Below are 14,195 nucleotides of genomic sequence, written 5' to 3'. Positions count from 1 at the left end.
CCTAATCTGGAGTGTGTGACTCAAGTCTGTTGGGTTGGTGTGTGTGTTTCGGCGATATTGTCTCAGTCCCAGCAGAAATTCTTGAAAACAAAACAGGCGACGCTGATTTTCTTGTTCAACAGACACACAATGGGAGAGAGAGAAGAGAAAGGTCTGACCAAACATTCTGGAAGTACACCACATGGACAAAAGTGTGTGGACACTCAAAGAGAGCACTGTATATGGACACATGAGAATTACATATGTACATGCTTGTTGAACATACGAGGGGGGACCCAAAAATTCCCGGAAGTCATCCATACCACAGCAGTAGGGTGTCGTTATCAGATTTGCTGCTAGGTAGCATATGTCTACAGCTTGGTGAAACTTAAATTAAGACTGAAAGGGAGAAGATTTGCCATCATGAAAGAAATCCAGGAAGAATCACAGGAGGCTCCAGACACGGTGACAAAGACAAAAGAAGACTACAGGAGATGTTTCCAGGAATGGGAGAAGCACTGGGACAAGTGTACATCTCAAGGAGATTACTTTGAAGGGGATTGGAAAGGTACTTCTGAAAGATTTATAATGACTTTTTTTCAACAGTTCCAGGCATTTTTGGATCCCCTCTTGTGTATTGACTTGTCCAAAACCATAGGCATTAATATCCTGCTATGACAGCCTCCAGTATTCAGGGAGGGTTTTGGAACCAGGCTGCAGGTCTTTGCTCCCATTCACCCACAAGCGCATTGGTGGTGTCAGGTACTGATGGTCAGTGATAATGCCTCGCTCACAGTCTGATTCATCTTTGTCTCAACTCATCCCGGAGGTGTTTGATGGGGAGTGAGGTCAGGGCTCATCGCAAGCAATGGGAAACAGGGCAAAAAGTTTTTTATAGACCTGACTTTTTGCACAGGGGCATCGTCACTTAGAATCTGAAGCACACACGCACACATACACAAGTCTGAAGCACAAAACTGTTGAAAATATTGTATGCTGTCAAAACAAACTGGACCCAAACTGAAAGGTGCTGATGTATCTTTTTTACTTCCTTTTCAGACAAAATGAACAGAACTACAGGTGATTTCCCTTAATTGGAGCCTCAGTAAGGTGCCCACCACATAGTGTATCAATTGGCCATCACAGCATCATAGTTAAGTCAATATCTATTACGTGTAGCAGCTGCATCATCCCCCTTTCTTTTCAATTTACCCCCCTCAGTCAGCATTTCCATAATCATGTGAGAAGAAGAACAGTAATGAATCAACTCCACAGACTGAGATGAGGAGGGTGTGGCTTTGCTACACCGTTTTAGGCAACAAACGCATGAATGCTCAGAAACAAAACTGCATGTGTGTACCCATTCAAAAGTGTGTCTGTGCAGAGCAGAAAGGAAGAGAGAAAGAAGACAGGAAAACAACACAGAAAGTCTTCAGTGGCCTTAAAGATGGCTCAAGGGCAGCTCAGTGAAGAGCGGTGCAGTTTGGAGATACAGGGAGTCAACTGGGTAAGTAATTCAACTGAGAGTTAATGAGAATGAATGTTTGCCTTTATAGCCTCTCTCTCTCTCACTCCTCCTGCTGGCCTCCACAGATAGCCCACACTACATTTATCTTCTCACAGTGACACCTTTTAGCACAATGTTACATAGAGCATAGTGAGTAGAATAAAGGAGGGAAATAACACTTTTGTCATTAGAAACTAACATTGACAGGTATAGTTCTCACCTCAAATGCCCTTTTCTCTCTGTCATTTGTGCACAGAACATTTCAGCAGAGAGGAAAAGAGGTAAAAAGAGAAAAGAAAAAGAGCAATACGCTGTGAGCGATTAGATCGGCGCATTGGGTTGGTTTAAATGTTCTGTGTATTTGGAGAGGAAGGACACTACTGATAAGGGAGGCAACAGTTAAAGCACTGCTCTGCGGGGAGATAGTGACTGTAAATATACTGATACCCATGACATACTCTTATCTCTAGTGGAACAAAGCAATGAAACTGACCCAAAGGTTGTGGTCTAACTTAAGCTTGGCTCAAAAGAGATATTTTAAGTAATATGTTACATCTAAATAAACCCATTAAAATCCAAACCTCAGCCAATGTTTGCTTGAACTGTATTTCAAACCATTTATTAGACTGTCAAGTGTGGACAGTGGAGTAAATGGTGCAAGAAGACCTTTCAGTGCAAGCAGCCAGGTTAAACACAAGGAAAGCTTGAGAACAATGCCTTGCTAAGAGCACGGTATTGTAATAAATGTTACAATGGCTGCGTTCATGCAGAGCAGCTGTGCAGGCAGGTGACTGTAATTCACAGAAGCGAGTAAACTCTGTGAAGGTGTCTGGAGGGCACATGAGGCATGGCAGGTTCTGTAATGAGCATGAGGTGAGTACGCACAAATACACCGAAGGGAGTTTTTTTTTTTTTTTCTTTCTTTATTAGTTCATTTGTCAAGCACAATGCAAAAACATTGAAACAGGTTATAATAACATGATATAGATGTGTTGCATATAGGATATCTAGCCCAGGCTTATTTATGACCCCTGTCGCTGATTAGGCTTATCCACTTAAAAAATTGTCATAACATATCATCATTACCAAAAATACATGAGTTAAATTGAGCACATAATAATACATGTTTGTCTATGTTCCCTAATTCATGGCAATATGTGTATATATGCATAATATTTATAGGTTTGTGCATACATGAAGTCTTTATGAGTATGTATGTTTGTCTATGTGTTCCTCTGTCTGTGTGTACATATCTATGTCTATGTGTGCATGCACGAGTGCATGATCAGTGATCAGTGATCGCAGGTTTGGTTTTGTTTCAGCCAGTGTTTCACCTTTTCATTAAACATTTTTTGATCAGTTTGTGTTTTTATTTCAGTTGGTGGGGCATTACAAAAAATATGTGCCTTTTACTGGAAAAACTGGTGAGTATTAGTTTAAAAGCAATGGCTAAAGCAGTGAGTAGCAGCAGGGAGAAGCAGGATAAAAGGATAAGAGTGGAGCCTAACAAACCACTCATACCCTAAGCAGCCATCTTCAATCCCTTCCCTTTCAAGAGAGGAGAGAGCTTTGAGAGAAGATTCAAAAACGGTAGAGGGAGAGAAATGGAGGAGGTTTGGCCATCTTGTATTTCATCATGTTGTTTTTCTGTTTTCAGACCACTTCAGAACTTATAAACATGAGTTCACCCAACTCGAAGTCTTTTGACTTGAAATGCTGAGTGGAATGAATAACTGAGTTCACTCAGCTCATTCAGTTTCCAAAGAAACATCATCAGCATATTACCAGACTCCCCAGCATGCACTGTTGAAACAAACATGATGGAAACTTGGTATGTGTCTTTTATACATGTTAAGAAAAGTCTTGGTTGTTTCTTTTCATAATAATGAAAACGACTCAAACCATGATAAAGGAGAGTGTGGAATTCATTCCCAACCCTCAAGCACTTATAATTTTACAAGTTCACTGAGAGCAGCCTTGCATGTTTTCTTTGTGCTGCCTCTGCTGTAATTTAGCTCCATTATGAACAGTGACAGCTGTAAGTTCTTTGTGACAAATAAAAACTGAGTCTTCAAACTGAGGTACCGTAAATGGAAAGTAAATCTGACAGTTATATGTTAGTCAGTGCGACTGAATAGTTGATGATTCAACTTAACACCTTAGGTTTATTGAACTTGTTATCTCTAGCTGAGTTAACATCATTCAGGTAGTTTTACATTTTCACATTGAATTAATTATTCAGCTTAAGTTCAGTTAACTTGAACCGGCTTAAAATATTACTTGACACAGATGATATGCTTCCTCCATACTGGACTCCAGTTTCACCTCAAAGCTCGACATGTCAAGACAAATTGCAACTGACCGATGGTGCATATATACATGTCAAAGTTCACCAAGTCAACTAAATGCAGAAGTACTGACATATTTAGTTTACCTGAACAGAAATGAACTGATTTTGGTCCAATAGGTTACTGTTATAAATGCCAGGGTGACTGAGGTCTTAGTCATGTATTTTAATGCTGCTTGTCTTCTTATTCATTATTAAAAATCTTTAATAAGCCTGTAAATAAGTACAAATAAAACAGACCATAATCAATCAGAAGACTACATTACAGTTCAAAAGTGTTTGAATAAGTGTTAAATATTCTGTTGTAAAAACATTTAAAAGGTTGTAGCAGCTGAAAATGGCTTAATGCCTCTATGAGGGCGGTGTGTATGAGTCTCTAAAAAGGAATTTACTCTTCTCTGGAGACGGCACATAATTTCAGACCTTGCCCCACAGAAAAACGAGACCTTTCATGAAACTAAATTAAACTTGAGGCAAAACAACACTAGCCAGGCAGTTGGCCCCTGGTTAGAAAATTAATACAGTAGGCTTCCCTCGCGAGGACGAAATATCTCATTTAGCAGCCCTTGTCAGGACAGGGGCCAATCAATAGCTACTATGATGTATCAGCGCTGTGACGCTGGGGCTGAGGCAAGTAATATGTAATATATGGATTAACATCTTTCTGTCCCACTAGACCTGCAAGACCTGGCATTTATCTCTCTGTCTGAAGGGCCAGAGACACAGTGCTGGGACTTCCTGCTTCCCTATTACCACTTTTATTAAAATCAGCTCTGGGATATACAGGAAAGACGCAAGAGCCATCCTCAGCCATCTATCTATCTGTACAATGCTGCGTCTCTCTCTTCCTCCTCCTCTCTCTGTGCTGGTGGCAGCAGCAGGGTGATGGATGACATTACCCAGCAGGGATTCAGCAGGCGGTATTATGGAGCAGGTATTAGCATGGAGCCTCTCAGTCCCTTTTCAGCCCATCGATTTGGGCAGCTGCCTGACCCTAACCTCCTAAAGGGGCCTTCAGACTGGAGGAGCAGAGCCACGGTACAAGCCCTGGGGATAAACTTTGCCCGGACCCTGGTTCTTCATCATCCTTATTCATCCCTTGCTGCCCTCCACCTCCTCCCTCCCTTCTGCTCTGTTTTAGCCACCGCACTATCTCTGTCTTTCTACCTCTCTTTCTTTTCCAGTTTAGCAGCAATTGCCTAAATATTAATGCCACCGTAAAACGGATAATTTATCAAATATTACCAGTGTGCACTCCTGAAAAGATACATACTGTATGCTGCTATCCCACAGCTGAAAAAATTGCCATTTTTTTTCCAAATGAGTTTATCCCTGAGAGGCATTTCTCAGTTGTTTTGAATTTTAATAGAAAGAAGGAAATTATCATCTGTGTGTGTGTGTGTGTGTGTGTGTGTGTGTGTCTGAAAAATGCACAATGCTCTCTCCCAAATTCTCCCCAATCTGTAGCACAAGACATATGCATTAATAAAAGTGTGAACAGTATGAAGTACTGTACTGTAGTGTACACACACACACACATATGCTAAAACTGTACTGCAGCATTATTTCCAGTGCTGCTGTATCGATGCTGCTTCTGTTTCGGCGACGATTAGAGAGTTAGGAGTCCCCAGCATCATTTGCGAGCAGTATGGTTCCATTCACTGTTGACAAGCACGACCCTGTAATCCACTAATTGGTTAGAGTTGGGAGTGAAAAGACCCATACTGCATGTGGTAAAACATGAAACACAGCGAAAGTTCAATCAAGAAGACGACTTTTCATATTCTGTTTGCCCTCTTTTTTTAAATGCTTCTTTTCTGCTTCCAACCAAATCAGCTGACTGGGGGTATTTTCCCTAACTCACTTCCCTAACCTGATTTTTCATAAATCTCCTCAGCTATTACTCTGCACACAAGTAAGTGTGAATCTGATTAAAATCTTAATCTTGGGGGTAGCAGTTTTTACATATGCACACAAAACATAACACAAACACAAAGATAGAGATCTGCGTAACAGGCAGGGGATCATACACATAACATCACTTTCTAACTGCATTTGCTCAAAGGACTAACTGTAAAGTGTGGGAAATATTGTGCTTCACAACCGTTTTCCACCATGAACAAAACAGGAACACATAACATAAGACTTAAGCTGTTGGAAAGTCCAACAAAAACAATAACTCATGGACAGATTTCTTCATGTGAAAACATCTGCAGCTATGCCTCATAGAAGCAGCTTCATATTCTCACTCCACTGATTTATAGCGGTAAGGTTGAGTCATCCAACGATCACCTGTCACATTGGTTTTAATGATCGGGCCTCTCAGTGTCGGTATAGTCATTGGGGATTGGATTGTGATATTAAAATGGAAATTTTGAAATGGCTTGAGGTCTAAGCTATTGATTGTGTGCATGTCAACGTATGTGTGTGAGTGTGCATGTCACTGTAGGCTTGCATGCATTGTGTAGTTTTTGTTCAGCAAGTTAATCAGAAAAGGTTTTTGGTATTGATAATATCCCATTTCCTCCCTAAATTGGTATGAGCAGGGCCCTGTTTCCCAGTAATGATCGATCTGGGAAGTAAAGTGTTTCGCTCTATAATTTTTTTTTGTTTCCCAAAGCAGCACTTAAGAAAGAGTTTCATAACGTCGGCTGTATGTGGTACTGAAGAAAATGCAGAATCCACTTTAAAGTAACGTGGCGTATATAACTGTCTGTAAGCCGTGCTATATTGAAAATCCATAAATCACAAAGCGTAAAAGTTGTAAACCATATAAAAGAAATGCTTTATACTTGGAATCGCTCAGTATGAAAGTCACTGATAAACATTAGTCATGTTTATCAGTCGTCCATCTCACGTGTCTGACAGAACGGATATGCTTTTGTTTTAATAGATACAGCTCTCTAAACAGGCTGCGTAACAGCTTGCGTTTCATTTGTGCTCTATGCATGTAACCGAAAACCAATAGATATTTTTACACTTCAATTTTAAACATGTAATTGCAGTGATTATTTGTTGGTCTTTGAGCTCTGCCAAAATGCGAATGACCTACACTCAATAATGTACGTGAACACATCCTGCATAGACACAGACAGACAACTGACTCTGCTGCTCTGCTATCATGCTGCTTTAGCTACACAGTTGTGAAGACATTGTGTTAGCCATTAAACAAGAATGGGGAGAAGGACTACCTACCTAATCTACGATCATTTATAAGAGGGTCTTACATTTCAGTGGTTTTGGGCACCACTTCTAAAGCTTAAGAGGGCTAGTCAGATTACAATTACAATTATCTTAGTCTTGATGATGTTTTTTGGGAAACTAATCAGTTCTCTTGTATCTCTGTGTGTTTTATAGTCACAAATAAATGCCCTCGTTGCTGCCGTAGTACCAAGGACAAGAACAGGGACAGGGTCACTTGTGCACTGACAAGTACATGTGCTTGTCCATCAGGCTAGCCATGTGAGAAATGTTTTGCCCACCTGTGCATCCATTAAGATCACTGCAAGCTATTCTATTCCCAACTGGTATGAAATACGTGATCTAGTAACAATTATAATTATTATAGGGAAAAAAGGCCTTAATATGCCAAAGCTAATATAGGCCTTTGAGTGTGTGGGCGATTTGGCTTATGGCTCAGTACATAAACCTAAAACATTTCTTGATATCTCTAAGGAATTTCTCTCTAACTGGTATGATTTAAAGTTGGGGCTCGTCATCTCATCTCATCGTCTTGTTCTGCTGCTAATGATACACACAACACTCAGGATGAAGACACACACACATAAACAATGGCATGTTGCTTTTAGACAATAATGAGAAGGAAATACAGCTTAGACCAATACGCTGAATGAAAACAAGCAGCAGTCTCTCATTTTAAAAGGAACCATTTTTTTCTCCTACTTAACATGAAGCACACACACACACATACTGATATCTATGTGTCAGTAAGTTTGTCAAACTTCAACTGTTACCCTTAAGTGTTAACCCTTACCCCCTAAGCGAGAAACAGTGATAATAACGGGACAAATGACACCAAATTTTAATTAGACTTTAATTAGCGACACTGCTCATTGTTGCACATAAAAAGACAGAGAAAGGGTGGTGAGAAAATCAAGGATTAATTCATTTAGATCCAATCCATAAATAGATGGAGAACAATGTGGATATCAAGCAGCAAATTTGATACATGGAGAACTGAACGATGATAAGGCGTCAAACCTTCCAACCGTCTCCAATTGGATTTTTTGTCTAATCCTTTTGAATAGGAAGAAAGAACACAATTATGAGAAGACAATACCCTTTCTTCTAGAAACTGAACACTTCTCCACTCCAACTTTCATTTTATCACATTGAAAATTCCAAACAAAAGTGCCATGTTTGATATTTGTCCTTAAGTGGTGCAGATAAATATGGGGAAAAAACTAAGGCCTTCCAACTTCAGGTGAAATAATCTTATGAATTTATTCCTCAAGCATAGACAATCAAGCAGACCAATGCGTATTGACTCTAAGTCTTCATCAGGGTCTGACAAACACATAATCAGTCTAAATTATATACCAGCTGTGGGTGGCATTTCACCCAACACATAAAGTCTTGTATATAATCAAAAGAGGGCACTAAAACAATAGCATGAGCCCCATATATGCATACATGCCAAAAAAAAATGTGAATCCACAATAAGGCATAGTTAAAATTTGGCTAAGGGATTTACATTAAATCTTGAAAACCCAACCAATACTAATAAGCAATAATATTCAGAAAAGTGAAAAAAAGAAAAGTAAAATAAAAAATATATAAACATACAGACTCTAAGCCAAATACGAATACATATAAATACAAAAGTACACACAGTCTGGGAAATACTGTACATATGTGGATGGCAGAAATGATTACCATGTTAAGATTGTGATACATGCCAAATTAAAAAAAAACTTTTATGAAAAGTAAGATTAAAGCAAACTTCTTATTTTCAAAGTTTTTTTTTCCACGTCTACTTTTACAAATTAGTAGTCCAGCATGTTTCAGCTTGGCCTTCATCAGGGAGCATCTGTGCATATCCATGCAGTGTAATAACCTCACCAATCTTAATCAATGACACGACAACCACCCACTGATTGTCTTTTGCTGTAGAGAAAATGCTCAACCCAGTGCCTGTGTTTTTGTGTCTCTCACAGTGTGCAGCTGGACTGACAGAGGGGGTGTTACACTGAGACAGGGGGGCCCAACAGGGGCCACAGGATCCTTTACAAAACATGTGAGAAAGAGGCAACGCTCCCGTAGTCTGATTAGAGTAGCCACAGGGGAGCACAGAGAGGAGACTTAATTAAAACTCATCTAGATGGAAAATGCACTGAAAAAAATGCCATTTTGTTCGGTGCTGCTGGCAGCTCCAGGGTTATAAAAAATACACTATGTGTACCTAATCACAGTGTTAGTGGGGTGGGGGCTTAAAGATGAGCTTGCTAGCCAACTGACTAATGTAGACTGAAAAATGATCACAATTAGCATGTGCTGTGGCCGCCTGGGTTACAGCCAGATGCAGACACAGTTATGCTTCAGTGGACAGATCTCTTTCTCTTGTTCCTCCTCCTTTCCTCACTTGTCCGTTCCCACTCTGTCGGTATGACTCTGATCAAAAAAAACACACATTAAGACATTCTTGTTGCTGCAACGATAGTTAGAACACACCTCTACCACAATGGAGAAGTCCCCTTCCCCTGTGCACCTCATACATTTTTTCTTTTCATCCCCCTATCTGCCCAGGCACCTAAATGACAGCGCACCACTGCAACGGAGCCCATCTCAAACACCCATTAAAAATAATGAGATGGCCATTTTCACCGCCTGTTACTTGAAAACAATCCATATCTCACAGGGGGACCCTGGCAGAGACTGAGGGGGAGCCAAGCGGAAGGCAACAATTGCTGAGAGTAGATTTACTTAATAACCTCTTGTTGTCCTTGGTCAGACTGCTGAGCTGGTCTCCTGCAGTAAACCTATCCAAAAGACAGAGGGCTGTGAGGTACAGTAAACATCTGACATACTGCCAAAAGATACTTCAACAACACATCTGACTCAGTCCAGGAAAAGCATTTGGCACGGCTGTTTTTGTTTGTTATTCTCCAGTTATATATACTGAATGTCACTGTGTTTTTAATGGCTTTCTGTAGATTCATATTCATATTACAGTATTTGCATGCCTCATGGAAACATGTGGTGTTTATAATGGTCAGAGAACAAATTTTAACATTAATGTAGCAGAATGAGACTTTCTTTGGGGCCATATATCTTTGTCGGTCTGAAATTAGAATTGCTGTCTGCATGATAAGCATAACATCACAATAATGAAATCGTTTACTAATCACCTGCTGGTTGTCTGGAAAATAACAGTTTTTTATGACAGAAATAAAAAACACCACCTATGATTTCTTTTATGCTCAAATACAAGGAGTGATGTGATTAACATCTGTCTGTGTGTGTGTTTAATGTGTTGCTAAAGGGAACATGTCATCTCACCAAGTCTATGAATAACTAAAAGGATTTTTGTCTATTTTAACCATTGCTTGCTGACTTCAATAATAGTAACTGCAGTGTATTTCAATCACTTATTTAACTGGTCCTATGAAAAATAAGCCTTTATCTCACAAACAGAATTGTTTTGAGCCTGTGGGTGTGAAGGCAATGTTACACCTCTCTGTGGATGTGTTGCAGTGTGTACTTTTACAATGTCCAGGGATTCATTTATAGTTCAGTGTGTGATTTAACCACTGCCATAATATCACATAGGTGCTGTGTCATTATATACCTGAAGTAATCATGTTCACATTATCTTATTCACTTTGCATTGGAAAGAAAACTTGCATTAATATGTAGAAGAAAAACAAAGTAGCTAATGCAGACCAATCACAGTTGTTGTGGTCGCCACACAGCCCTGATGTATAGTTTCATTTTTGGTGGACATAAGATACGTTAACAATAAACATGTCATCATATCACCAGTGCTACATGCACCCACAATGTGTTTATTTATCTCAAAGAGCTCAGAAATAAATGATTGATTATGCACATTATAAGCCCAGACTATAACTGGACCTTGTATATCATAAATAGTGAAGAAAAGGCAAAAACAGGGCAAAAGGTTTACTGTAGTTCCTGTGCAGTCGTTTCATTTCATTTGTTTCACTCACCTTTTATTGGGGGGCAGCTAAAATACATGGAGTAGGACACAAGCTCATGATTAGAGAGTGGTCTTGATTACAGAGTGGTCTTGTATAAATGGATGCTATACATCACTTTCTTAATAGTTTACCAGCTATTTTATTAATGTTAAATTCACATACTGTATCTACTCTCACACAGTCCTGTGGTTGGTCTGCTTAGCTTTCAAACCACAAACAAACTGCACCAGAGTTCACTTGGAAGTGGACCTAAATTTCCTGAAATGGAGGGTCTTGTTTGCAGTTGTTGTTGCAGTTGTGTAGTCTGCACCAAAGTTCGACTGGCCCAGCCGAGACACACCGCACAAACCAGGCAAACACATTGATTGATTGATTAAACCAACCACTCTAAGATTCTTGCTTTCTACAATATTTGTGCATGCAAACTACAATATGTGTAATGGGTTGGAAATGCCACGTTAAGTTTTTTATGTAAACAGACACCCTCTAATTTTTTGTTAATTATTTGAACTAATCTAACTCTGTTTATAGTTTTGACATCAGGTCAATACTCAAAGATTTCAGTGGACGGCGCTCTAATGCCACTGTGGATACCTGAGGGAGATCACTCGTACCTGCTCTGCTCATGCGCAGCTCAATATTAAATAAGCATTGGCTAGAGCAAGACGCTAACTACGCCTCTCTCCTTTATTAATCCACAGGTATGTTAAAACTTGCTTTTCTGTGATTAGCTCTGTGTAATATCTAATGTAAATGCATTGCAAATCGTTCTGTGAAGTTGTGACATGGTTTAGAGATGTATTTGGAACGTATTTTCGTTGCTGTGTGTTTTCGCGGGCGCCGCCATTGAGAGTGTTTGCCTCCGTGAGTTTCGGTTCTCTACTGTTTTGTCTGTGAAAGTTACAGACCTTTGCATGTGGTAACATACGGAGGTGTGTTTTAAAGATTGTTTTAGAGTATAAGCCAGTCAGTCGCGAGTTAACGGTAAATAGAGATGCTGTGTTCAGACCGGTTTCACTTCCGGTCACTCGTTGGCGGGGCGCATACAGTCTATGGCGGGGCGTGCTCGCGCCATTTTGTGAAGAGGTTAAGTGCAAGTGCAAGTGATGTGCTAATGTTGCTGACAGGTTCTGTGTACGTCATATCAGTGTAGGATGAGTGTAACTGTGGTGTATGTGTTAAAATAGGAGTGATTATAGTAATGTGAGTAAAGTAAATGTTTGTTTTGGGTATTATAATTTTTGTACTGTTATATTAGTCTATATTTTATATATATATTATATATATATATATAGGCTATATATATATATATCTTAGACTATATTTTATATATAAAGCACATTATATTTTACTTAAGCCTCTTCTTATTCATTTAGAAATGTAAGTCATATTTTAAATTTGTGAGAAGTCATTTTTCTGTCTTTTTATATTGTTTATTGTGAATTTGGTTTCAACATTTATTTTATTTCTGTAACATATGTTTTGGTGTGAATGTGAAATATGAACTTTGAAGCAGCAGGTTTCAGAAAACTGACTTAACTGAGAAATATGCACAGTTTTATACTGTTGTGTTAAATATTAAATGAGCATCGGCTAGAGCAAGATGCTAACTTTGGCTCTCTCCCTTATTAATCCACAGACTATGTTTTTATCGGCTACACAGTGCACCCTTGCCTGTGTAACCTTTGCTGTCGGTCCAGATATCCCCTAGGTCTGGCACCGGTAACATATGGATGGGAAAAGATTGTAGTTACTGTAAATATAATATGCTAAGGCACAGTTAGGGTATGGCATCTATATCCTTACTTTTCACTTTGCTTCATATAGGGCACACTACTCTGCACTGGCAGAGAATGTACATTATAAGGGGTGAGGTTGCGTGTATGCCTCACAGTTAAAAAGAGGTTTTGTGTCTGCTCAATGCCCCTCTCTTCTGATTGGCTGACTGTTTTCTGAGTGACGCTCACCCAGGCCAACCACAGGTAATGGATTGTAGTCCACTGTAGCTACTGTAGGTAGAATCAGTGCTCTGGGTTAAACTCAATGGTAAATGGCCATCCCTAAGGATAACATTATCAAACCTTTGGAAGGCTGTGTAATGACAATGACAGCAAAATGCAGTGGAGACTCTCACACTGACCTGAAATGAAACAAGGTCACATAAATTAGGTAAATAACATAAATAAACATATTTTGTTTGTTTCAGGGGGGTCCCATTGGAGGGGCGGGTCACCCCTCCAAGATAATGGTAATGAAAACGCTGCCCATATAGTTGTGACATCACAACCTTACAGAAGTCCAAACAGCTTGTTAAAAGGCCCAGTTTCTGAATACAGGCTGCGTGCATTTCTCCGTGGACTGAGCGTTTTGATACTTTCATATTATTTATGTAGCACCTTTCTACAATATGTTTCCTTTAAACCTTGAATGTTTTCTGCATGCCTTTTTCAATATTTCTCTTTTAAAATAAGACCTCCATATTTTTTGCCCAGACACTTTTGGGTCAGTTCTGCATCAGCTCATCAATTTCACGCTGGAGTTGTTCCATGTCCCAGGCTGCATAAAGACTCTGATCACAAGGCACTTCAGTGACCTGCAACTTTGCTTCTCCATGCAAGATTACATAACTGGGTGGAAACAGATGTAAGTGGGAACAGCAATGGGATATTTCATCTCCCTGGTGCTGTTTGTAACAGCCTTTGAAGTCATGCTGATTGGAGCAAGGCAGGTGGTAGGAGTGTGTTAACAGTCAGGCCAAAGAAAGGTTCCATCAGGAGTTACAAGGATGACCTGATGAGCATCCGCCAAACTGCAGCTTGTGTTTGTGAAGAAGTTGATGAGCTGATGGTCTGAGAAAGAACAAAAATAAAGCCAAATCAGTCTGTTAATCCAGAGGAAGGTAAGGGAGAAGGGGAGTATACAGCAGTATACAGATGGTCTGACAGACCATCTTGAGGCTGGATGTCCTTTGTGACTAATATATATCTCTGTTGTTCACATAGCATACCGTTCTGAACGCCTCTCATCCAAAACAATACATCCCCTCACAATTTGTAGTGCCTAGGAGCTTTACCCACATCAGACAGGTACAGACATACAATGAACATCATAGAAAGCGGCAGTCATTACAGCATGTGTGTATATATGTGTATGTTTGTATATATATATAATATATATATAC

At 39.6% G+C, this 14,195-nt stretch overlaps 1 long non-coding RNA gene across 1 annotated transcript; it reads left to right on the top strand.

The window, feature by feature from the left end:
* The first annotated feature begins 372 nt into the window (after positions 1 to 372).
* Positions 373 to 3,548, top strand: LOC121897872. Its single transcript, XR_006096303.1, has 3 exons — positions 373 to 547; positions 1,039 to 1,486; positions 3,144 to 3,548. It is a non-coding gene; the product is annotated as an uncharacterized LOC121897872 (long non-coding RNA).
* The last annotated feature ends 10,647 nt before the right edge of the window (positions 3,549 to 14,195 follow it).

This window comes from Thunnus maccoyii, chromosome 5 (genome assembly GCF_910596095.1).
Source record: "Thunnus maccoyii chromosome 5, fThuMac1.1, whole genome shotgun sequence".
In the NCBI taxonomy this organism is placed as follows: Eukaryota; Metazoa; Chordata; class Actinopteri; order Scombriformes; family Scombridae; genus Thunnus; species Thunnus maccoyii.
This window is presented reverse-complemented; position numbering and strand designations above follow the sequence as displayed.